The following is a 24279-nucleotide window of genomic DNA, read 5'->3' as shown; positions in this document are numbered from 1 at the left end:
CACTGCCCAGCCCCCACTACAGAACTTTTTTCAAGAATGGGAGCTACTCATTGCTCTAATCCAATTTTTTAGCCCTTTTCTCTACTCTGACACTATTTTCTCAGATAATATTTTTATCCAACTTCAGGCTAGTTATCAAATTTGAGCAAAGCTACCATAGTTGAGTACCCCTAGAAACATGCCTAAAATGGACTTCCTATATTTCTTCCACCCTAAGGTCCCTAATCTCATCTGCTCTGTGCCTGCTTTTTTGGTTCCTGTTCACTATTTTGCTTCATTTTATGTCCTGCCAACTTCCAGACAACAAGTTGCAGACACCACCATGATTCCACCCTGACTTCTCTGGGCAGACTTCACCAATGCATCCTGGAACTTTCTCTCCAGAGCTCTTGCCACTAGGGAAAGAAACAGGCTGGGGGTATGGATCAAACTGCCAATGTCCATGTCCAGTGGAGAAGCAATTATAGAAGCTAGAACTCCTACCATCTCTGCACCCCAAAAATGGAGAGGATAAAAGGGCTTTGAACTCCAGCTCCATCAGGACCCAGAGACAGAGGAGGAAAAAGGAAAGGACATTTGGGTCTAGGAATAAGGTCATGAGTGGCTTGGAGTGAAGAGAGGATTGGACGTGGAAGAAAAAGGGGGCAATTATGTACAAATGTAGACAGAGAGTTGTAGAGATGATATCCCATGTCTGCAACCTTAGGGGAATTGCAGTGGCTTGAAGTGGAGGGATTAGGGATTCAGAACTCTGTTGGTGGGAACAGTGTGGAATTATACCCCTGTTGACATGTAATTTTGTAAATCAATATTAAACCACTAATAAAATTTAAAAAAAAAGAGCATGGTCTCCTGTTTTGCAAGTTTTCTTTTTCCTCATTTGTAATGCTATATCTTAGGATAACCACCACCCATTATTTCTTTGTTACACTTTTTTTTCCAGTCAAAGTTCTCTTTACCTCACTACCTATATCATTTATAACATAATTTTTTCAGGGATCATTTCTTTCTATAAATGTGGGTACACAGATACTGTGATATTTATTCACAAGTGTTGAAATCTTTTTAGTAGTTTAACATTTGGTACATGCTCACTATTAACTACTATTACATACACAAAAAAAGTAATTGTTATGTGAGCTATTTTCATATATATCAAGTGAGAATTTCTTGACCTTTTTCAGAACAGCAGACTATGTTTTCCAACTCACAGCCTCCTACATATATGTTTTATAGGTCTACATGGAGCACAAATTAAGATGTGAAAAACAAGCTAATTATCTTTCATTCCTGCTGGCTACCTGCCTATGTGATTAGCCACTTTTCTGAAATTCTGGTAAAAGTTATCATTTAATCTGCATAATAGAAGACTGATATAAAATATATTTTATATATTTATCAGAACTGTTAGGAAGGACTGAGATGCTGGATTCACATGCTTTTTATCTATTGAAGTATTAGGAAAATCTATCAAGTGCCTCTTTTTCCCTAGGGAACAACAACCCACTGCACCATTTTTCCTCTTCAGGGTCTACCTTTGGCTGAGTAAAAGCAATTTCACTTTCCCTTCAGGAACCATCATGAGTCAATGTCCATCCATCTTTTTCATCCAACAGACTCCTGTAATGGTTACTCCCTCACACCTGTGTTTGCAAAACTCTGACTTACACCTGTTTCTATTTTGAGTATAGAGGACATTTTTTTCTTCTTAGGTGTTTAGAAGGTGTGGATAAATTAGACAGATTTTAACTTGGCAAATTACTAATCTAAAATAAACAGGGGGTTTGAATATGGAATTTGTTTCTGTTTTGGAGAGTCTAAGATTTGTGTTGTTTACCTAAATGGGGTAGGGGAGTAAGAAATCTTCCCACATAAGAAGTAGGGATTAGATTGTATAATCAGACACTGAATGGTAGGGGAAGAGATATATAGGTAAGAACAACAACAACAAAAATTCTTAAAAACTAAGTTTAAACAAGGTAGTAGCTTACAATTTTTTATTTGAATTAGATGAGTTGTTGTTGTTGTTGTTATGGATCCATTGGGTCTTGAAACACATAAGCAATTTCACCACTACCACCTTTAGTATTTTTTTCTATTCAGATAGACAGAAAGGGACATCATAGCACCTGAGCTTTCTCTCTTGTCACAGCACTTTTATGTGATGTCAGGGTTTAAGCCAGGACCATGTGCATGGCAAGGAATACCCCTACCCAGTAAACAGTTTCTTCAACTCTGGGTAAAAATTCATACTATAAAATCTATTAATTGGTTAGGTGGTAGACATTCTGAATTTTCTGGAAGGATGAAAATTATACTTTTAAAACACACTTTTGGTTTCTTAATATTTGTTATCCATGCCACGGAGAATTTGAGTATAGAGTTGCCTAGTTTGGCTTCCTTCTCTCTCTCTCTCTCTTTCTCTCTCTCTCTCTCTCTCAGATTTTTAGAGCATTCTGATATACAGTATGTTTATGGTGATCTGATTGTTTATAGGAAACATTTTAGAACTTCTTGCAGGACAGGCTTGATGATAGTTGATTCCTTCAATTTTTGCTTGACTAAGAAGGTTTTTATGCTTCCATCTCATCTGAATGACAGTCTAGCAGGATACAATAATCTTGGTTGAAAGCTGTTTTCATTGAGCGCTTGATATATATCTTGCCATTCTCTTCTGGCCTTTATAGTTTGTGTGGAGAAATTTGCTGCTAATCTTATGGGCTATCCTCTGTAACTGACCCTTTTTTTCCCTTAGTTTTTATTTATAAAATGGAAACCACAGGATAAGAGGATAAGACCACAGGATAAGAGGGGTAAAATTCAACTCAATTCCTGACACCAGAACTCCATATTCCATTCCCTTCACTGACAGCTGTCCTATTCTTTATCCCTCTGGGAGCATGGATTCAGGGTCATTATGGGGTGCAGAAGGTGGAAAGTCTGGCTTCTGTTTGCTTCCCCACTGAACGTGGGTGTTGACAGGTCAATCCATACTCCCGGCCTATCTCTCTCTTTCCTTAGTGGGGCAGGGATCTGGGGAGGTGGAGCTCCAGGATACATTGGTGGGGGCGTCTGCCTTGAGATGTCCAGTTGGCATCATGGTAGTATCTGGAACCTGGTGGCTGAAAAAGAGTTAAGATAGAAAGCAGAGAAAATTGTTGACTAATCATGAATGTAAAGGCAAGAATATTGTGGATGGAGATTTGAGGTCTCCATTTTAGAAAAAGCTACTAGGTCTAATTTAGGTATATTCCAAGGGTCCCATGACCCAACTAGTTTTTGCCTGTGCCTGACATCTAAAATGCAGCTGACCTAAGATATTGTCTAGGGGTATGGTGCCATAGTTGGAAAAAAGGACCAGAAAGATGGATCAGGGAAGAGAGTAGCTCCCAGATATGGGAAAGGTATATAAATGTTGTTAACTGTAAATACCATTGATCTGATCTGGGGCTCATAGTCAGCACAGGAACCTATGTAATGTCTGCATCCCTTATAGGTTTGAGCTCACATTCCACAGTCATGGCTAGGAAAACTCCAGGCTGCATAATTTCAGGACCCATCATCCTCAGGTGATAGGCAGAGTACGCTAGCCAACCTCCCTTTGGAGAATGGAACATTCCCTAAAATTGTTAATTCGCATTGAGGGCCAGGTCAAATAAGGGTCCACAAGAGGATCCATTATGTTGTTCCTGATGGAGATGGCCAGTGACAGTGGTGAGAGGGATCTGTTAGAGGTATAGGCCCATCATGTCTGTGTGTGAATCCCAGGACTCCCTGACTAGGTCCCCAGGTGATGGCTGGCCTGGTAGTGACTAAAAAGTTATCATTAAAGTATGCCAGTCTCTTGCCATTATTTATCTTTTGTAGTCCTTACTTTGTCTGACAAGGTTACTTTGGAGTAATTGAGGTACATACAATAGAACGTATGAGGAGGGTATTTAGATAGTAAGTGACTGTTAGTTGTTCTCTTGCAGCCTTCAGGATCCTTTCTTTACCCTTATTCTTTTACATTCTAAATATGATAATTCTTGGTGTCTTTAGGTCTGGGTTAATTCTGTGTGGAGCTCTCTGGGCTTCTTGAAACTTTATGTCCTTTATGTTGTTTATATTAGGAAGTTCTCAGCTATTATGTCCTGTAGAATGCTTTATTCCCCTCCTCTTTCTTCCTCTGGTAGGCCAATAATACTTATATTACTTCTTCTGAAGTAATCCCATATGTCTCTATTGTTGTTGTTTTCAATATCTGTTAATCTCTTTTTTGTGTATTTTACTTACTTTAGTTTTCTCTAGTTCATCCTTGATCTTGAAAATTCTGTTTTCTGTCTCAGTTATTCTGCTTTCTCTTCCTTCTGCTGTTGTTTGTAGCTCATCTATTTTATTACCCTGTTCTGATACTGTATTAGCTTTTTGTGCAAGTTGTGCTCTTAACTCATCTATTTCAGTTTTCAGCTCTCTAATTACCTTGAGATAATTTGTGTTTTCTTTCAGAGTCTCATTTGTTGTTTCCCCATTTCTGATAATATTACTTTCAAAAGCTTTCCTCATTCCTGTTATTATTGCATCAATTAGTGTTTGGATATTGTCCTCATTCCTATGTGCTTCTATGTTTTGAGCACTATATCTGTACTTGTGCCTTGGTTCGTTTTTCCAATTTTTCTTGTTTAACCATTATATTTGGTGTGTTATGAGGTCCCTCCCTCACTACTTTTCAATCCACTAATCTCATTTGCCTGGATTGATTTGTGTCTAAATAAAGTACTCAAGATTTCACAGTTTGGATTCTTAACAGTGGTTTCGATGTTATCTCAGTCCCTGAGGTGAAGCACAGTGGCTGAACGTTCTTGTTATGTTATTTATCTTTCCCACAGGCTATGGGAACCTGAGGGCTTTTTAACTATAGGTAGGTTTTTTAGCTTAATCACTCAATCCTAACCAAGAGATAAAACTGGGTGGGGGATAGATAGCACAACGGTTATGCAAAGAGATTCCCATGCTCTGAAGGTCCAAAGCCCTGGGCCCAATTCAACACTCCATGAAATGCCTGCCTGCTTCTTGGCCCTGTGAGTTTCTAAACAAGTCCTGTTTTCACTTTGTGGATTCTGAGGCAATTATTCACCGTGTCTTCCAATTCATCAGGAGAACAATTTGGAAAGGCTTCCATGGTACAGCCCCACTTTCAGACTACTGGGAGTGTAGATCTTCTGAGTTGCCTAGTCAGTTCTCTGTGCCCTCCCCCTGCCCATGTTAGCATAGGGCCTCCCCACTATAGGGGAATCTCAAGGCTTGAAGTTCTTCACCCAGAATCTTCTCTCCTCCCCATGTGCTCCACTGGAGGCTGTGCTGGTAGCCACCTTCCACCCCACTCTAAGAGGTAGTAGCAATGGAGACTCACAGCTACAACTGGTGAGCCTTAGGGGATTCTCTCCATCCTACAGCAGTCGGGTGAGACCTTTCCTTTTATAGTACACTCTAATTTCATCTCAGGTAGTTCACTTTCTAACAAAGTCCCATAACATAGATATACACCAGTTTCTGTGAGAGAGAGCTTATGTGCACACGTATCCATAAACTACTGCAAAATATAGACCTGAAAGCAGAAGTACACTAGAGTTTGCAGTGAGTACCTCCCTAACACTTCCTCTCCACTATTCCAAGCTTGGGATCCATGATTGCTCAACAAATTGTTTGGCTTCATATGTTAACTCTCTTTTCAATCACCAGGATCCAGATGCCACCAGGATGCTGGCCAGGCTTCCCTGGATTGAAGACCCCACCAATGTGTCCTGGAGCTCAGCTTCCCCAGAGACACACCTTACTAGGGAAAGAGAGAGGCAGACTGGGAGTATGGACCGACCAGTCAACGCCCATGTTCAGCAGGGAAGCAATTACAGAAGCCAGACTTTCTACCTTCTGCAACCCTCAACGACCCTGGGTCCATGCTCCCAGAGGGCTAGAGAATGGGAAAGCTATCATGGGAGGGGGTGGGTTATGGGGATTGGGTGGTGGGAATTGTGTGGAGTTGTACCCCTCCTACCTTATGTTTTTGTTCATTAATCCTTTCTTAAATAAAAAATTTAAAAAAAAAATGAACTCTTAAGGGGTATAATTAAAAATGTCAAGATCACATAGATATGAAGTTACATTGACTCTTATTACAATAAAGGGATCTAAGATTTGCCAGCAAAAAAAAAAAAAAAAACTCAGACTGGAGGTAGCGCTTCAACTGACAAACTGACCAGCTGCTCCCGAGTAGGTACAACCTTTAACACCCAGGAATCTTTCCTTAAATGCCTCTCTGTCCACGATCCACATGTTTGCACTCACCTGTGACTTGGTGGATTCCCAAAGTAATTCTAGTCTTATCTTGTCCATTCTCAGGTGATCCTCTTTGCTATTCCTTGTTGAACTAACCAGGGAAAGTAAAATGCAGTTGCTGCTACTCTGTAGTCCTGCCTCGACTGAAGTCAGGTTCCTATTTATCTATCATCTATCTATCTATCTATCTATCTATCTATCTATCTATCTATCTATCTATCTATCATCTATCACCTACGAAGAGATAATAAAATGATGTTCCAACTTAAAGGGCCAATATCTAATGTATATGAAGCTTGCTGTCTGTAGAGAGTAGGAGATGCTGAGGGAGAGCTGGAGAGAATCAATCATTAAAACTCTTACATTCACTTCTTAAATGAAGAAGGCCTACTGGGAAAAATAAATACAGGATCCTTGAAAAACTTTAATGTGTGAATGTGTGTGTGTGTTTGTGTGTGTGTATGTACATGTGGAGACAGATCAGAAAGTCACTATAGTCTTTTTTTTTTTTTTTCCTGAGTGCTGCTCAACCCTGGTTCATTGTGCTGCTGGGGATTGAACCTGGGACCTTAGAGCATCAGGTGTGAAAGTATATTACATAAACCACTATGATACCTCCCTTGTGGAATGTTTATTAGAACAAAAGTTTAAGTAGTGAGATGACTGGAATGACCTTCATGGATTCTGAAACCAGTAGTTCTTCCAGGTAAAGTGGCATAAAGAGTGATGCCCTCCCTCCAGTTGAGTCACACACTCAATCTCATTACTGTTATTTGATACAACCAGGCTATTTTGGGGAGTACTTGCTTATGTATATTTAGGTTGATTTCCCATGGAAATTTGATGATTCCTTATGATAGCTGGGTACTTGCTATTTCTCCATGACCAAATACTTAATAGCTTTTATTTGGTAACTTTTATTTTAGCTAGAAAATGAATATTTCATTAATTCAAAAATGAGTTAATTGAGCTCAGATACAAGCATGATTCAGCATTTTAAGTGCTCATAAAAAATCTGAAACTTTGCAATAACACAAAATCCCTCTATGGAAAGGAAAACAGTTTGTTTGTGTGGCCTTTGTAGTGAATTTTCACAGGCATGTCTGCCTGGATTGTCTGTTAAGCCTTCTATTCTATTAACATAGCTTTGGGTGAAAAAGGCAATGTTAATAGAATAGAAGGGTGAAAAGATTTAAATGTTACATTCAAAACACACTGTAAGTACTAGAAATAGAAATTCAGTGCTGAAAAATCACCAATGAAAGGAAATCATACTGGTTGTATAAACACTTGCCCTGTGCAAGGAGGTGATTGACTTTGGTGTGAAGAGAAAATCTATCCTATTAAGGAAGGGAAGTTATGGTTAATACATTTTTAATATATTTATTTATTCCCTTTTGTTTTCCTTGTTTTATTGTTGTTATTATTGTTGTTATTGATGTTTTTGGACAGGACAGAGAGAAATGGAGAGAGGAGGGGAAGACAGAGAGGGGGAGAGAAAGACGGACACCTGCAGACCTGCTTCACTGCCTGTGAAGTGACTTCCCTATAGGTGGGGAGCTGGTGGCTCGAACCAGGATCCTTAGCCAGTCCTTGCACTTTGCACCACCTGCACTTAACCTGCTGTGCCCGACTCCCTGGTAATACATTTTTGTCTATCAAGGTAGAGATTCATGACATTTTCAGTTACTATGTGGAGAGTCATGCATTAGGAATATTATAGAGGTGTCATTTATTTATTTTGTAAATAATGATATTTAATTCCCCAACCTCATCTTTTCCTAGTCTTTTGAACTAACTTTCCAGAAATAATGGAATACTAAGTTACTGGCAATTCTCAAGTTTAACTGCTGTCTTTATGTTTGCTGGCCACTGAGAGCACTGGACTGTGGATTCACCATGCAGGGACTGAGTCCCAGTGATAAACCTGGTGGCAATAAAAAAAATCCGCAAATGTGTTGGCAATGGTTGAGAAAAATGTGTCCAGTTCTGGGGGTGTCCGGGTAGGGAATGGAAGTTATATGGAAGTAATATATCTGAACTCTTCAAAGACCTGGCAGTGAAGACTTGGCAGAGTAATTTGCCAAGTGAAGACATTCATGAAAGGCAAGTGATCTTGATGTAAATTCAGTAGCTCATAGCCACTGACTCCCCTGAGTCAGGAAATGCAAATTCAGTGGAGTCCAGGATGGCAGGGACAGGGCAATAGTAAATACACAGTCTTCTATTTCTGAAACTATGACTGTGATGCTTGTAACTAGCTATCTTAAGCTTGTAACATGCCACACAATCTACAGGGTGGTGGACATCACTCTGTGGGCCATATTTCAGTCAGTACCATAGATAATGGGAATGAACTTGGAGTCCTCAGAGGATGAACAGCTATAAAAATACAAGGAATTGCTATAAACACATCACCTAATGTTAAATTGACGGTGTGCAGCTGTCTCTCAGTATTTATTATTAGGGAATTAGCAGGAAAAAAATAGATTTACAGCACCAGGTATATGTCTCTGGGAAGCCTTTTTTTTTTTTTTTTTTTGCCTCTAGGGTTATTTCTGGGAGTTGGTGCCTGCACCACGAGTCCACTGCTCCTGGAGGATATTTTTTCCCTTTTGTTGTCCTTGTTGTTTATCGTTGTTGTTATTGCTGTCGTCCTCATTGTTGGATAGGACAGAGAGAAATTGAGAGAGGACGGGAAGACAGTTAGACAGACACCTGCAGACCTGCTTCACTGCCTGTGAGGCGACTCCCCTGCAGGTGGGGAGCCAGGGGCTCTAAACCGGGATCCTTAAGCCTGTCCTTTTGCTTTGCCTGTGTGCTTAACCCACTGCACTACTGCCAGACCCCCTCTGGGAAGCAATTTAGGAAGATTATAATGTATTTGGAGAAAATCTCACTGTCTAATAGAAATTCAGTTTTTATTTGGACTCAGTTATTTTATTTTAATCCTTTTATCCTACTTTTATTTACTTCTCTTTTTATTTAATTTATTTTAATTTTTTTATTAGTGATTCAATACCTATTTACAAAATTACATGTCAACAGGGGTATAATTCCATACCATTCCCAACACCAGAGTTCTGAATCCCAAGGCCCTCCATTATAAGCCACTATGGTTCTCCCAACGTTGCAGACATGGGTTAACTGTGATCTCTACAAATATCTGCCTACATTTGTTCATAATTGCCCCCCCCCTTTTTCTCCAGGTCCAATCCTCTCTTCCCCTCTAAGCTGCACATTTCATAGAACCCTATTACTATATCCAAATAACTCTCCCCTTTTCATTCTCTCTCTCTTAGACCCGATGGAGCTGGAATTCAGTGGCCCCTTATCCTCTTCCTCCTAAGTCACTTCTCCCCCACTGGGAGTATGGATCAAAGTTGTTTTTGTGGCACAGATGGTAGGAGTTCTGGCTTCTATAACTGCTTCTCTGCTAGATTTGGGCCTTGGCAGGTTGATCTATACTCCCAAACTGTGTCTATATTTCCCTAGTGACGCTGGGCTCTAAAGAGATGAGGCTTCAGGACACATTTGTGAAGTTGTCTGCCCAGAGAAGTCAGGATGGAATCGTGGTAACGTCTGCAACTTGGTGTCTGGAAGGTGGCAGGACATAAAGTGACTCAGTTATTTCACATGGTTATTTTTCCTACTGACGTCTGTGAATGAATCCAGTTATAATTCTGGATGAATTCAGTGATATAAAGTCAATATAGGTGGGTAGTTGTTAGATGAAAGTATATTACGCCATCCTTCTTCTCTCCAGTCTTCCCTACAGGTAGATGCTACTGAGAGTTTTCTAAAATGTATGGAAGTGACCCCTTACCCAAGAGAAAGAAAAAAACATTAGCATGAAATACTTCATGAAAATAATGCTTTTTTCTTTCAGAAGACTATAAATGAAGAAAAATCATATAAATGGCACTTAATGCAACATTAACTATAACATTCTTTTTCTTCAGTACTATAGTAGCTTTATTTCAGATTTTTACTTTTATAACTTTGGTCATAGAAACACTAGCATATTCTCAAATATATCTGATTTATAATTCTGGTTTGTTTGATATTAAAATTTTTAAAAACTTCTCAGCACCCTTCTATGACTACTGAAGATTTTTTTCAAGTGTAAGTATTTCTGAGTGTTGTACAATGCTAGGAAACAATTGCACATCTAGGAAACAATTCTGATTACTTCTTCAAAAGTTAATTTGAAGCTCAAACAACCTTGCTATTTGCCAATAGACCTTAAGATCTGTTAATTCACTACAAAACTTATATTTTATTTCCTCAGTTGAAAACACATACTTTTAAAGTTTAGTCAAAATCATATACTAAATACCTTGCCACTGAATTTTCTTCTATGTGTACATCTTATCTATAGAAAGATGACATTTGGGTAGTCCAGGAGGTAGCACAGTGGCCAAAGCACTAGAACTCTGAAGCATGATGTCCTGAGTTCAATCCCTGGCAGCACATGTACCAGAGTGATATCTGGTTCTTTCTCTTTTTCCTTTCTTTCTCATTAATAAAATTAATAAATAAAATCTCAAAAAAGAAAGCTGATAATTTTTTTTTTTAAAGTCCAAGTGCACATAGTAGAAAGTGCAAGGACCTGCACAAGGATCTTGATTCAAGCCCCTGGCTCCCCACCTGCAATGGGTTTGCTTCACAAGGGCAAAGCAGGTTTGCAGATGTCTATCTTTCTCTCTCCCTATCTTCCCCTACCCTCTCAATTTTGCTCTGCCTTATCCAAAAAATTGAAAGCACGGCCATAGGAGCAGTGGATTCATAGTGCAGGCACCAAGCCCCAGCAATAACCCTGGAGGAAAAAAAAAAACTAGAAAATAGGGAAGTAGCCACATTATTTCACAGTGATTTATCTAAGATATAAACTATGATGTTTTTAGATGAGTCTGATCCATTCCTTTTAATATCTATATAATTTATGACATTAGAAGAAGAATCTGTAAAGTTTCACTGAGGTGTAATTATGTGAGCACTGCGATAACAAAGGAGCAATCACTAATTCATGACAAAGCAACTCAGATGATTTGAACTAACTTGTACTCATCTTCCTCATTACCACTAATGGTTACACCTAGAACAACAGAGAATGGGGACTAATTAAGGACTAGGAATTTGGGGTGGGGGTGGGGGCCAAGTGGTGGCACATCTGATTGAGAGCACATCATGCATAAGGAGCTGGGTCCAAGGCCCCATCCCCCACCTGTGGGTAGCTGGAGGGAGGAAGACATCATGAGCAGTGAGAGCACTGCAGGTATCTCTTTTTCTCTGTCTCTTTTCCACTCTATCTCCTTTCCTCTCAATTTCTGTCAGCCTCTATCCAAAGTAAATAAATAAAGAAATAAAATATTTTAAAAATAAATAGGAATTCAGAAGAATAAATCTCTGTAAGCAGTGGCTGATCATAGTATCATTCCTCTATTTTTCAACATTTTTGAAGTATATCTTGATACAATGATAAAATATATGCTAGAGAGCGGAAATTAAAAAGTAAAACAAAGTGGCAGATATACAAGAAAGGAAGGATTAGTCACAAATAAGGAAAATGAACAAACCAAAATTTAGATCAAACTGATTGTCCTGGGTCTCATTGACCTTCGCAATACTCATTGGGTCATATTTTATATAGATGAACTCTATTCCATTTCTCTCAGGCCTCTGGAACGTGCAAATGTTTTTCCTTGATGCTTTATCACTGCATTCTTCATATTCCTCAAAGTTTTATTGTATTAATAGATGCTTCTTGTGTTTATTTGAATCCATCTTGACATTATGTTTTCTGTTTTTAGAGAAAAAAAATACATTTTTGTTTGAACCTTTGAACCACTGGTCACTGATAGGAAACAGAAATGTTCCTTAAACATCCCTCAAACCTACTATATTTTAGAAAATCCCTTTATATTTAAAAATTAGAATAACAGTCAGTTGAGTTTTGAGACATGAAGTCAACCTTATGAATTACCACTTCTATGCGTGATGCCACAGCTTCAGTGTCATTTGATTGGAGTATCCTTAATAAAGGAAGTCATCTTGTGAGTTAGTCTGTATTTGTATGAGGCAAATGTTACAAGTAGTACCATGATCTTGACCTCTTTTACCCATGATTTATTGGGAGTTTAGCTAAGAGAAGTACAGCTAGATGACACTGGAGACAAAGCAAAGAGATGGAAACACATTCTTCTTTGAACGTTTCTTAAACTGCTGCAAGAAGATTACCAAGATAACTCTTCTGCAAATTCAAATTCCCTAATGCTGATCACAAATTCTGTGGTCCATAGAAGTAGAGGTGGTGTTATTTTCAGGGGGAAGGAAATCTTCCAAATTTAACTTTCTTTTTTTTTAAATTTGTTTATTGGGAAATTAATGTTTTATATTCGACAGTAAATACAATAGTTTGAACATGCATAACATTCCCCAGTTTTCCATATAACAATACAACCCCCACAAGGTCCTCTGTCATCCTTCTTGGACCTGTATTCTCCCCCCTCCCCAGAGTCTTTTATTTTGGTGCAACATGCCAATTCCAGTTCAGGTTCTACTTGTGTTTTCTCTTCTGATCTTGTTTTTCAACTTCTGCCAGAGAGTGATATCATTCCGTGTTCATCCTTCTGTTTCTGATTTATTTCACTTAACATGAATTTTTCAAGGTCCATTCAAGACTGGCTGAAAATGGTGAAGCCAACATTTTTTATAGCTGAGTAGTATTCCATTGTATATACACACCACAACTTGCTCAGCCACTCATCTGTTTTTGGACGCCTGGGTTGCTTCCAGATTTTGGTTATTACAAATTGTGCTGCTGAGAAAATATGTGTACACAGATTTTTTTGGATGGGTGTGTTGGGTTCCTTAGGATATATCCCCAGGAGAGGAATTGTAGGATCATAGGGTAGGTCCATTTCTAGCCTTCTGAGAGTTCTCCAGACTATTCTCCACAGAGGTTGGACCAATTTACAATCCCATCAGCAGTGCAGGAGGGTCCATTTGACCCCACACCCTCTCCAGCATTTGCTGCTGTTACCTTTTCTGATGTATAACATTCTCACAGGAGTGAAGTGGTATCTCATTGTTGTCTTCTTTATTTGCATTTCTCTGACAATCAGAGACTTGGAGCATTTTTTCATGTGTTTCTCGGCCTTTTGGATCTCTTCTGTGGTGAATATTCTGTCCATGTCCTCCCCCCATTTTTGGATGGGGTTATTTATTTTCCTGTTGAGTTTGGCAAGCTCTTTATATATTTTGGCTATTAGCCTCTTGTCTGTTATGATTGGGCCCTCCTCAATCGCTATCGAACAGGCCATGGCTGGTGCGCCGCTATGTTCCATCGCTGGGGAGCCAGAGACGACCCGAACTGCCCCTGCGGCTACAGTCAGACTATGACCCACATAGTCAACGACTGCCACCTCTCCATATTCAAAGGAGGTCTCGAAACTTTACATCAGGCTCAACCTGACGCTGTTGACTGGCTACGGAAGAAGGGCAAACGCTAGAAGAAGAAGAAGCCTCTTGTCTGATGTATGGCATGTAAAGATCTCCCATTCTGTGAGGGGTCTCTTGGTTTGGGTAGTGCTTTCTTTTGCTGTGCAGAAGCTTTATAATTTGATGTAGTCCCATAGGTTTAAACTTGCCTTAGTCTTCTTTGTAATTGGATTCATCTCATTGAAGACATCTTTAAAATTTATGCAGAAAAGAGTTCTGCCAATATTTTCCTCTAAGTATCTGATAGTTTCTGGTCTAACATCCAAGTCTTTGATCCACTTGGAATTTACTTTTGTGTTTGGTAAAATATAGTGGTTCAGTTTCATTCTTCTGCATGTTTCAACCCATTTTTTTCCAACAACATTTGTTGAAGAGACTCTGCTTTCCCCATTTAATAGTCTGGGACCCTTTGTCAAAGATTAGATGTCTATAGGCATTGGGACTTACTTCTGGGATCTCAATTCTATTCCACTGGTCAGTGTATATCTATTCATATTTCAGTACCAAGCAGTTTTTTTCTCTTTTTTTAAAAATATTTATTTATTCTCTTGTTGCCCTTGTTGTTTTATTGTTGTAGTTATTTCAATATTATTTTAATCCTTGTGTTGGAGATCAGTGGCTTAAAAGCCTCTTTTGTTCTTTTTCTTCCCTGTAGGCTAAGGGAACCTGAGGGCTTTTAAACTATAAGTAGGTTTCTTAGCTTAATCACTGACTCCTGTCCAAGAGCTAACTCAGAGAGGGGCAGAGGTAATCCAGTGGTTATGGAAAGAGACTCTCACAGCCCCACTGCTAGGCCACTAAGCTATAGATCTTCTCCTGAGTTTCCTCTGTCCCCTGGTGTCAGAACAGGGCCTCCCCGCTGCTGCTTCAGATTCTGGGGGCAGTAGCAATGGAGACTCACAGTTGCATTTGGTAAGTCTTAGGGGAGTCCTTTCTTCCCTTCTGCTGTCTTTTTGTTGGTGAAACAGACTGGAGGTTGTGTCTCAACTGGTAAACTGCTGGATTGTTACCAGCCACTTAATCTCTCCCTAGGCTCCTCTCTGTCCATGAGCCACATGTGTTTGCACTCACCGGTGATTTGGTGGGTTCCTGAAGTTGTTCTAGTCCTGTCTTGTGGTCCCAGGTGGTCACCTTTGGTATTCCTAGTTGATCAGGGAGAGGAGAGGAGAGAAACACAGCTGTTGCTCCATAGCCCCGCCTCCAGAAGTCTCCAAATTTAACTTCCATGCTGCACATGATGACAACTCTCTCTTGGTTAATTAACTCTTGCTAATTATCCCAGGTATATGTAACTTATGTTTCTTAATGAGATAGTAGTTATCCTGTGCAGCACGCAAATGGAAAGGATATACACTAAATGACTTCACTCATAGGTAGAACTTAAGAAAGAAGGATATAAAGTGAACTTAGACTGGGTTTGGTGTATTATATCAAACAAAGGACTGTGGGGAAGGAACGCTGGGGAGGAGGCTGGTGGGACTTTGAGGTCCTCGGTGCATGATGGTGGAAAAGGATGTATGTTTGTGTTCATAATGTTTTGCTGACACCTATAGCAGTGAGTTAAGATATTTTACCCCATGTGTCAACAACTGTACTGTAATTTATTAACCCCTTAATAAAGGAAAAGCTAATAATATACACAATTAAATATAAATAAGCTACTAGAATAGGAAACTATCTCCTTGGCTTCATATTTGATGGAACTTGAAGGAATCATAAGATTGGCCAGAAAGAGAAGGGTGAATACAAGATTATCTCACAGGTGGAACATAAGAAACAAGAATTAGGGTAGTCGGGCTGTAGCACAACGGGTTAAGCGCAGGTGGCACTAAGCTCAAGGACCGGTGTCAGGATACCAGTTCAAGCCCCCGGCTCCCCACCTGCAGGCAGGTCCCTTCACAGGCGGTGAAGCAGGTCTGCAGGTGTCTGTCTTTCTCTCCCCCTCTCTGTCTTCCCCTCCTCTCTCCATTTCTCTCTGTCCTATCCAACAACAATGACATCAATAATAACTACAACAATAAAACAACAAGGGCAACAAAAGGGAATAAATAAATAAAATAAAATATAAAAAAATTAAAAAAAAAAGAAACAAGAATTAGAGACAAAACACCAGGTGAGACTTGGATTAGGTGTCCTCTGTTATAGCAACGTCAAAGACTAGGGAATGTGAGCTAGGCGAAGTGGGCAGCATGGGTGTTGGGGACCCAGAGAGCTATATTGGAGGAGGAACTAGGATAGTGATAGGATGTTGTACAGACAGACACCCATTGTAGAAAAATAAGATGTTGCATCTCTGTGACAATAAGTGTCTTGGAATTCATTATTTCCTTAAGAAAATTATTTCCCTAAATAAACAATTTTTTACAGAACAAAAAGAATCTTGGAAATTTTCTTTCTTAAATTAATTCATTAATAATCAATTAATTAATTATTGGATACAGAGAAAAATTGATGGGGGAGATGGACAGAGACAGAGAGATACCTGCAGCCCTGCTTCACCACTGGTGAAACTTTCCTCCTGCAGGTGGGGACCAGGAGCTTGAACCTGGATCCTTGTGCACTGTAATGTGTGTGCTTAACCAGGTGCACCACCACCTGGCCCCCCCAAATAGTAAGTGCAAGCCAGTGTGGAAATTTTCTAATTTTCTCTGTCTTCCTTCTATGCCAGCCTCATTTTCACGTTTCAAGAACAAGATGTTTGCAATTCTCTCAGGCAACACATCTGGGAATATCTGGAGGTGAGAGATGGACCACACATTCTAGAGTTTCCATCAATTCTAGAGGCATGTACACTTTCCTTAGAAGTCCTCTGCTTATGCTATATTGGCCAAAATGGATCATTTGGCTGAACCATGACAAGGTGGATATGATTGTTACTTCTCACTTAGACTTATCACCATTTATACCTAGACTTGAGTAGAGGGTAAAAATACCCATAGTGGTTGACATTTAAACTAAATCTGAGCTGTGCTTTCTGAGAAGAATGGAGTGGTAGACAACTAGGAGTTACCGGTATGCCTACAAAAACTTTCAAGGGACATTTTGGAGAGAACTTAATTTCCCATTTGAAGCCCAAATACAGCTACTGAAGGGATTTTGTATTAACAACTAAACATTCTGTGTATTTCACTCTGGTGACATTGGGAAGCTTTCAGGTCCTGGTACATGATGGTGGGGAGGACCTAGGCTGGTGCTAAGACTGCTTTGCAGAAAACTGAGAAATTTTACACATCTAACAACAACTGTACCCACTGTAAACCATTAATACCCCCAACAGAAAATTTTCACTTTGAGTATGTCTAGCTTTTTATACCTAAAGACCATGTTTTATTTGTGTCCACTGAGAGTTTAGCATTTTCACGTGCAACTAAATGCCAATTAATTTTTCATCTACGTAGAAAAGAAACTAAATTAACTTTTATTTACAAAATATTCTTGTTCCAAGAAACTTTTATAATGGGGGAGGCATAGCAGGTGGTGATGCAACTGGTTGCACACACACATTACATGAAAAAGAACAGAGATTCAAACTCTTGGTCCCCACCTACAGGAAAGAAGCTTCATGAGTAGTGAACCAGTGCTGCAGGTGTCTCCCTTCTCCCTTCCCTACCTGTTTCTTCATCCTATCTCTTCCCCTCCTTCCTCAGAGTCTTTTGTTTCTTTTTTATTTTAATTAGAGAGAGACAGAGACAGAGAGAGATCAGAGCACCACTCATCTCTGGCTTACGGTGTGATAGGGATTGAAGCTGGGACCTCAGAAATTCAGACATGAGAATCTTTTGCATAACCATTATGCCATCTCCCTCACCCACCCACCCACCAGTCCTTATTTCACCTTCTGTTTGCCTGTTCTGTCCTTGCTTCATCCTTCTCTTTCTGTCTTATCTCACTCGACGGGACCCCTAGAAGATCTGCCTTTCACAGTCCTAGCCTCAGTCTTTCCCATGTTATCACCCATAAAGAGATGATTCTTGGAGAGCTTACCATTGTTGTCTGTACACACTGCAGACCTGTGTGACACTACACCCCCCATCCTCCACACTGGGAGAGGACAACAATCAGTGTCACCTGCCAGTGAGAATCGTGGCATGCTGCAGCTCGAGCTAGTGCTCTCTCTGCTCCCACTGGGAGGTCTATGAGGGTCATCACCAGGTTCCCTCCACTTTTCTGTGACAGCTGACAACAGTCATATCAAAGGAGCCAAGAGGTGAGTGAAGGTGCAGTCCTTTGAAGTCTGAGGTCTCAGTTGCAACATGCCCAGAAACTGCCTCCCTCAAGTTTATAGTCAATTCCTGAGGCTGCCATTGAGCATCGTTGCCCCTGTCTAACTGGTTAGAATTTCTGGACAGTCGGAGATGAGGGGAGATATTTTATCTGTTTCTTGTAGCATGCAGTATGCTTTTAGTCAATGCTATTTTGGTTACTGTTTTTTTGTTTATTTATTTTATAGAGTGAGCAAGAGAGAGAATGAAAGATACCACAGCACCAAAAATTTTCCTCAATGTGGTGTGAGTTGGGCTCAAATTTGGGTTTTGTACAAAGCAGTGCACCACCCTAATGAGCTATTTTACCCTCCATTCAGTGTTATATGAACACACAAACAGTCATCTAGTCACTCTGCTTCTTTAGAACCATATGAAAGAAGCAATGGATAATTTCCTCCTGTGGTATTAATTAATCTAAGGCTAAGACCAGTCAGTTTTCTCTCACCTTTTTGTTGTCATCATCATCACCAGGGTTTCATCATTCTAATTCAACTTTTTCAGGTAGAGAGAAACAGAGACAGAGAGTGAGAAAACACCACAGCACTGAAATTTGCTCCAATGTGGCAGGAACTAGTCTCTAACCTGGATAGTGTATAACAAGGGAGTCACATTATTCGGGTGAGTTATTTACGTCTTCCTTACCCTTTGGTTAAGCTTGTGGGAAGAAACTGAATTCTCAAGTGTTGATATATGCCTGGTTTCACTTTTGAAAATGCAGAGTGTGAGTGTTATTAAAAATACATAGATAGATGACAGATTGGTTGATTGATAGGTTGATAGACGATAGATATGTACATAAATTGAACTGGCAAGATAGCTCACATGGAGAATGTGTTTGCTGTGTAATCACATGGCCCAGGTTTAAATCTGACTCACATGGTGCTGAGATATGTTTCTTTCTCTTTCTCTGTCTCTCTCTTTCTATTTCTACCTGAAAATGTTAACGCAAAATGATGAAGCACTGGAGACAAAGTAAGGTGTGTATAAATTCATACACATATTAACATAAATGGGGTGGGGAGACAGTGAGAGCATCAGTCTGGCACATGCCATGCTGGGGATCAAACTTGGGACCTCATGCTTAAAAGTCCAGTGTCTTATCTATTGTACTACATCTAGGACCATTAAAACCATAATTTTGTGAAGCAGGTTTCTATTTAAACAACCTCTTTTGGGCAGACAACCTCACCAATGTGTCCTAGAATCCTACCTCCCCAGAGCTCTACTCCACTAGGAAAAGATAGAGACAGGCTGGGGGTATGGATAGGTTTGTCAGTGCCCATGGCCACAGGAGAAGCAATTACAGAAGCTAGAAATCAGACCTTCTGCACCCCATAGAGATCTTTGGTCCATACTCCCAGAGGGACAAAGAATGGGGAAACTTTCAGTGGAAGGGATGGGATATGGCACACTGGTGGTGGGAGTTATGTGAATTGTGCTCCTCTTACCCCACAATCTTGTCTGTCAGTATTAAATCACTAATAATAATTTTAAAAAAGGAGATGAAAAATAAGAAAACACAAAGCAGGACTTGGACTGGGTTTGGTGTATTGCACCAAAGTAAAAGACAATGGGGTTAGAGTGAGGGTTCAGGTTGGGAACATGATGGCAGAGGAGGACCTAAAGGTTGAGTTGTTATGTGGAAAACTGAGAAATGTTACACATGCACAAACTACTGTATTTTACTGCTGACCGTAAACCATTAATCCTCCCAAAAAGAAAATAAAAAAGAAGAAACAACTGCTTAAACCATTTGGTATACATACACCACAACAGAATTTCAATAGACAAATGTGGACATTATTTTCTGACAGTGATACTGAAATTGGATTCACTGGTTATTTTTTGAGTACTATGATTTTGGTAAACTAGCTTTTGGTAAGCAACACTTTTATTTTTGATAGTAATAATTTTATTTTGTAGTTGAAATCATTTTTCTGTGTACACACAAAGTACTCCTACTGCTTCCTCAGGAAAAAACTATTTAGTTGAATGTATTTATTTAGATTGCCTAGGATGTTTATACATATAGAGAAACATCAATAAAAATACTTAGTAAATGGAGTACTGGCCAGTACTTAGCTCTCCAGAAAAACTGTGAATATATGTGTGTACACACATTTATCCACACATATATACATGAATATAAGTACATATAAGTATAGATGTATGATTTTTTCTCCTGGTATAAAGAGATATTTGACACAATTTACAAATAATAATATACATTACTTTTATCACACAAGTCATTTGATTTTCAAAGAATGTTTTTGTTGACTTTTGCTGAAATGCACCTATTAGCCAACTTTTCACTGAAGCATATGAACAAATGTGATTCTGACATGAATGTTGGTTGACATTTTCATAATTGTGCTACTGAGGTAGAAATGACATAATGGGGCTCAGTGTTGGACACTCATGCTCTTCAATAATGCAAAGGACTTTTCTTTTTTGCTCAAATGGATAGTTTTGAATTATTTATTTTTTCATTAACCACTCCTGGCATCCATTTCCCCACTTCCACCCCCTTTATTTTTTCATTAACCACTCCTGGCATCCATTTCCCCACTTCCACCCCCTTTTTTTTATATAGGAAAGAGATAAATTGAGAGGTAAGTGGGAGGCAGAGAGGGAGAGAGAAAGACACCTGCAGACAGGCTTTGCCATTTGTGAAATGTCCTCACTGAGGTAGCAACTGGGGGTCTGGAACCTGGGTCCTTGCTCATAGTAGCATGTGCTCTTAACTGGGTGTACCACCACCTGGCCCCCTTAAATTTCCTTTTAGAGCTTTGCATAGTTCTAGCTAGCTTATTGTGCTGTAGGGGATTGAACCTGAGACTTCAGAGCTTCAGGTATGAAAGTCTTAGCATAACCACACTCTCTTTCCCTCCTACAAGTGGCAGTTTTGACCACTGGAAGGATGCCTCCATGATTTGTTGTGCTTTTTCACAATCTAGCAGCTAATATGTAACACAATTAAGTTTACTTCATGTTGTAAACATTCTCTTTCATCATTTTCTGAAATCTGTATACTCAACAAAAACAAATGAAGAGCTGATTTATAGTAACAGCATATTTCTGTGTATGAACACCTCTACAATTGCTAGTCTCAGGCTATCAGAGAGACAGAACAAAAACCCAAAAACTCACCACAAGGTAGTACCTCGACGACTTCCACAGGATAGATCTAAAAGCTCAGAAGCACAGCACACAGTGAAATAGAGTAAAATGTCTTTGAAGAGATGCTTTTTTTGGAGCCAGGTGGTCACATATAATAATATGAAAAAGGATCAGTGTTCAAACCCTCATTCCCTACCTGCAGCGGAGACACTTCACAATCGGTAAAGCAGGTTTTCAGATATCTATCTTTCTATTTCCCCTCCCTTCTCAATTTATTTCTGTCCTATGAAATAAAATGGGGAGGGGTTTGCTGGGGAGGAAAAAATGGCTGCCACAAGCAGTGGATCCATAGTGCCTGCACCAAGCCCCAGTGATAACCCTGGAAGAAAAAAAAAAAAAAACTTTTTGAGTTATTACCTTTACCTCCAACATGCTTCATGAAGTCACAAATTTGTATACTGTTATATTGAATAATGTTAAAGTTTAATAAATAGTCTTACAAATCCTGAAATCTCACAGTGTGTCTCGTAGGTTCCTATGAGCTTCTTTCAGCCAAACATCAATTTTTCACAGATGTTATTTCACTGACTCAACCCAGTTTGAGCTTGGTGAATAGCTTGCCAATTACAATTAAAGTCAAGTATGGTTTTAGAAAAGCCCTTTAAGAAGCTGCATAATTTATTTGTATACTGTACTGAGCACAGCTCCCTAGATGAGTTGCTTCCGTCATTCACATGGAAGTACCATTGAAAGACATATTATTTGCGGTAGCTTTTATTGACGTAATATCAAACGGTTGCACACAGTGCAATTGTGAGCCAATTAATTGACCTAATTATTGGTGGAGATGCTGTGATTGCACATAAGCAATGAGCAAGAAGATCGTCAATGCCAACATTGTGGTGGCGGGTGTCCTCTCTATTCTTTTTTCTTTTTTTTAATTTATTCCATTTACTGGTAAAGTTTGAAATTTCTGAAACTTTCAGATGATTCGTACCAAACTCCTTTTTTTATTTGTGATTTAATAATGATCAATAAGACTGTGGAATAAGAGAGGTACAATTCCTTACAATCGCCACCACTAGAGTTTCATATCCATTTCCACCATTAAAAGTTTTCCTATTTTTTGGCTAAAATCAAGTGTAGTATCTGTTCTTATCAGTTTAATATTTGATACATCCTCTCTATTCTTAATAGATAATGCAGGGGCTGGGCGGTGGTGCAGTTGGTTAAGCACACATGGTGCAAAGTTCAAGGACCCGCATAAGGATGTAGGTTGGAGCCCCAGTCTCCCCACCTGCAGGGTGGTCATTTCACAGGCGGTGAAGCAAGTCTGCAGGTGTCTATCTTTATCTCCCCCTCTCTATCTTTCCCTCCTCTCTCTATTTCTCTCTATCCAACAACAATGACAGAAATAATAATAAAAATAATAATAGTAAAACCGATAAACAACAAGGGTAACAAAAGCGAAAAAAATAGTCTCCAGGAGCAGTGGATTCATATTGCAGGCTCTGAGCCCCAGCAATAACCCTGGAGGCAAATAATAATAATAATAATAATAAGTCTTAGTATTTGTATCCAAAACTGTTACACTCTGTCCTTAATGATAACTTGGGATGCAAATTTGGGTTGGTGAAATAGCTCACTTGGATAGTGCCCTGCTTTGTCATATGCGCAAGCCAGATTCAAGTCCAGCATCCAGTGCACTGCAGGAACTTTCAGTGCTGTGGACTCTTTCCTTCTCTGCTCTCTATCTAAAAACAACAGTAGTAGCAACAACATGTGATTCAAATTTGACTTGCTTCTCCAGGTAAAACCAATTATGATCTTAATAGAAATATAGACCGTGGACCAAAGTAGTGATGAGTGAGCAGGTATAGGAGAGCTGTCAAAATAATGTAGATACACAGAAAATACTATCTTAATGTGAAGTTTTTAAAAGTATATTAATATCTATATTAATTTTACAATATTCCTAGGTGAATCTTGAGTCAGTCATGTGAAATGAATACAGAGCAGCTCTGTCCCTATTCATTTCCTTTTCTCCCACTCCCTCGTAAAGCATTTGCAAACTTTTTTATGAATTAGAGTTACTCTGCACATGTTCTGATGATGCCAGGCCTTGATGGTTTGCAAATGGCTGTGATTTTCCAGAGTAAATAGTGTACCCAGTGGATGAACCATGACAGCTGCTGGGGAAAGCAGCGTGTCTTTGGGGCAGAACCTTCCCCTTCATCTTTATCAGACCGCTCTGGAGGTCCTGGGCACTAGGCTCTATGAGGAGATAGAGAGGGAGAGAGAAAGAGAGACATCTGCAGACCTGCCTCACCACTCGTGAAAGGCAGCCTTCACCTGTGCCTGGAGCAGGACGATAGCACTGCTTCTGGTCACTTATCCGGGGTCATTCATTAAGTGTCTTCCACGACCAGCTTGAGAAAATTAACTGGAGTCACGCTGAGCAAAATAACTAACATTCCACCTAAATTAAATTGCTTCCCCCACCTCTACTTGAACTACTCATATTTAGGGCTGGAGAGAGCTCACTAGGCTTTGAACCTTGACACTGCATTGGAGCACCACAGCACAGAGGGAAGCTCTGGTGCTGAATCTCTCCTTCTCTGTCTGAGTGAAAAAAGTTGGCTTGGGTGAAGCAAAAATTATGCATGCATGACGCCAAACTTCGTTAAGTAAATAAATACATGATTGTGCACCCTGTTAAGCATACATGATACAATGGCCAAAGACCCAGGCACAAAACCCCATTCCTTAACCACAGGGGAAAGCTTCACAAACAATGAAGTGGTGGGGCATGTCTCTCTCTCTGTCTATCTCCCCTGCCCCTCTCAATTTCTCTCTCTCCAATAAAAGAAAGAGAAAGAATGACAGTTTCTTTCAATGAATTAAGAGAATGAAGGCATAATTTCTCAGAAAGGTGGAATGCATGGTTGGGAGTTCCCTGGGTTGACTGATCTGTTAGGAAGAACTGAGACCCCGGTCTAACAGAACTTCCTTTTGAACCTGGGCTGAGCAGGTACAACTCGGTAGTTGATGTGCTGTCACTCACACTTTAAGATTC

The 24279-nt window shown here is 39.7% G+C and overlaps 1 long non-coding RNA gene and 1 pseudogene across 1 annotated transcript in view; both read left to right on the top strand.

The window, feature by feature from the left end:
• Window positions 1-24279, top strand: part of LOC132540493 (uncharacterized) — a 1042170-nt gene that overhangs the window by 720262 nt on the left and 297629 nt on the right. The gene's annotated exons all lie outside the window — the stretch shown is intronic.
• LOC132542612 (U2 spliceosomal RNA) lies at window positions 22314-22442 on the top strand (annotated as a pseudogene).

The sequence above is a fragment of the Erinaceus europaeus genome, chromosome 1 (assembly GCF_950295315.1).
Source record: "Erinaceus europaeus chromosome 1, mEriEur2.1, whole genome shotgun sequence".
Taxonomy (NCBI): Eukaryota; Metazoa; Chordata; class Mammalia; order Eulipotyphla; family Erinaceidae; genus Erinaceus; species Erinaceus europaeus.
The sequence above is the reverse complement of the archived record's forward strand: the minus strand, read 5'-3'. Positions and strand labels throughout refer to the sequence as shown.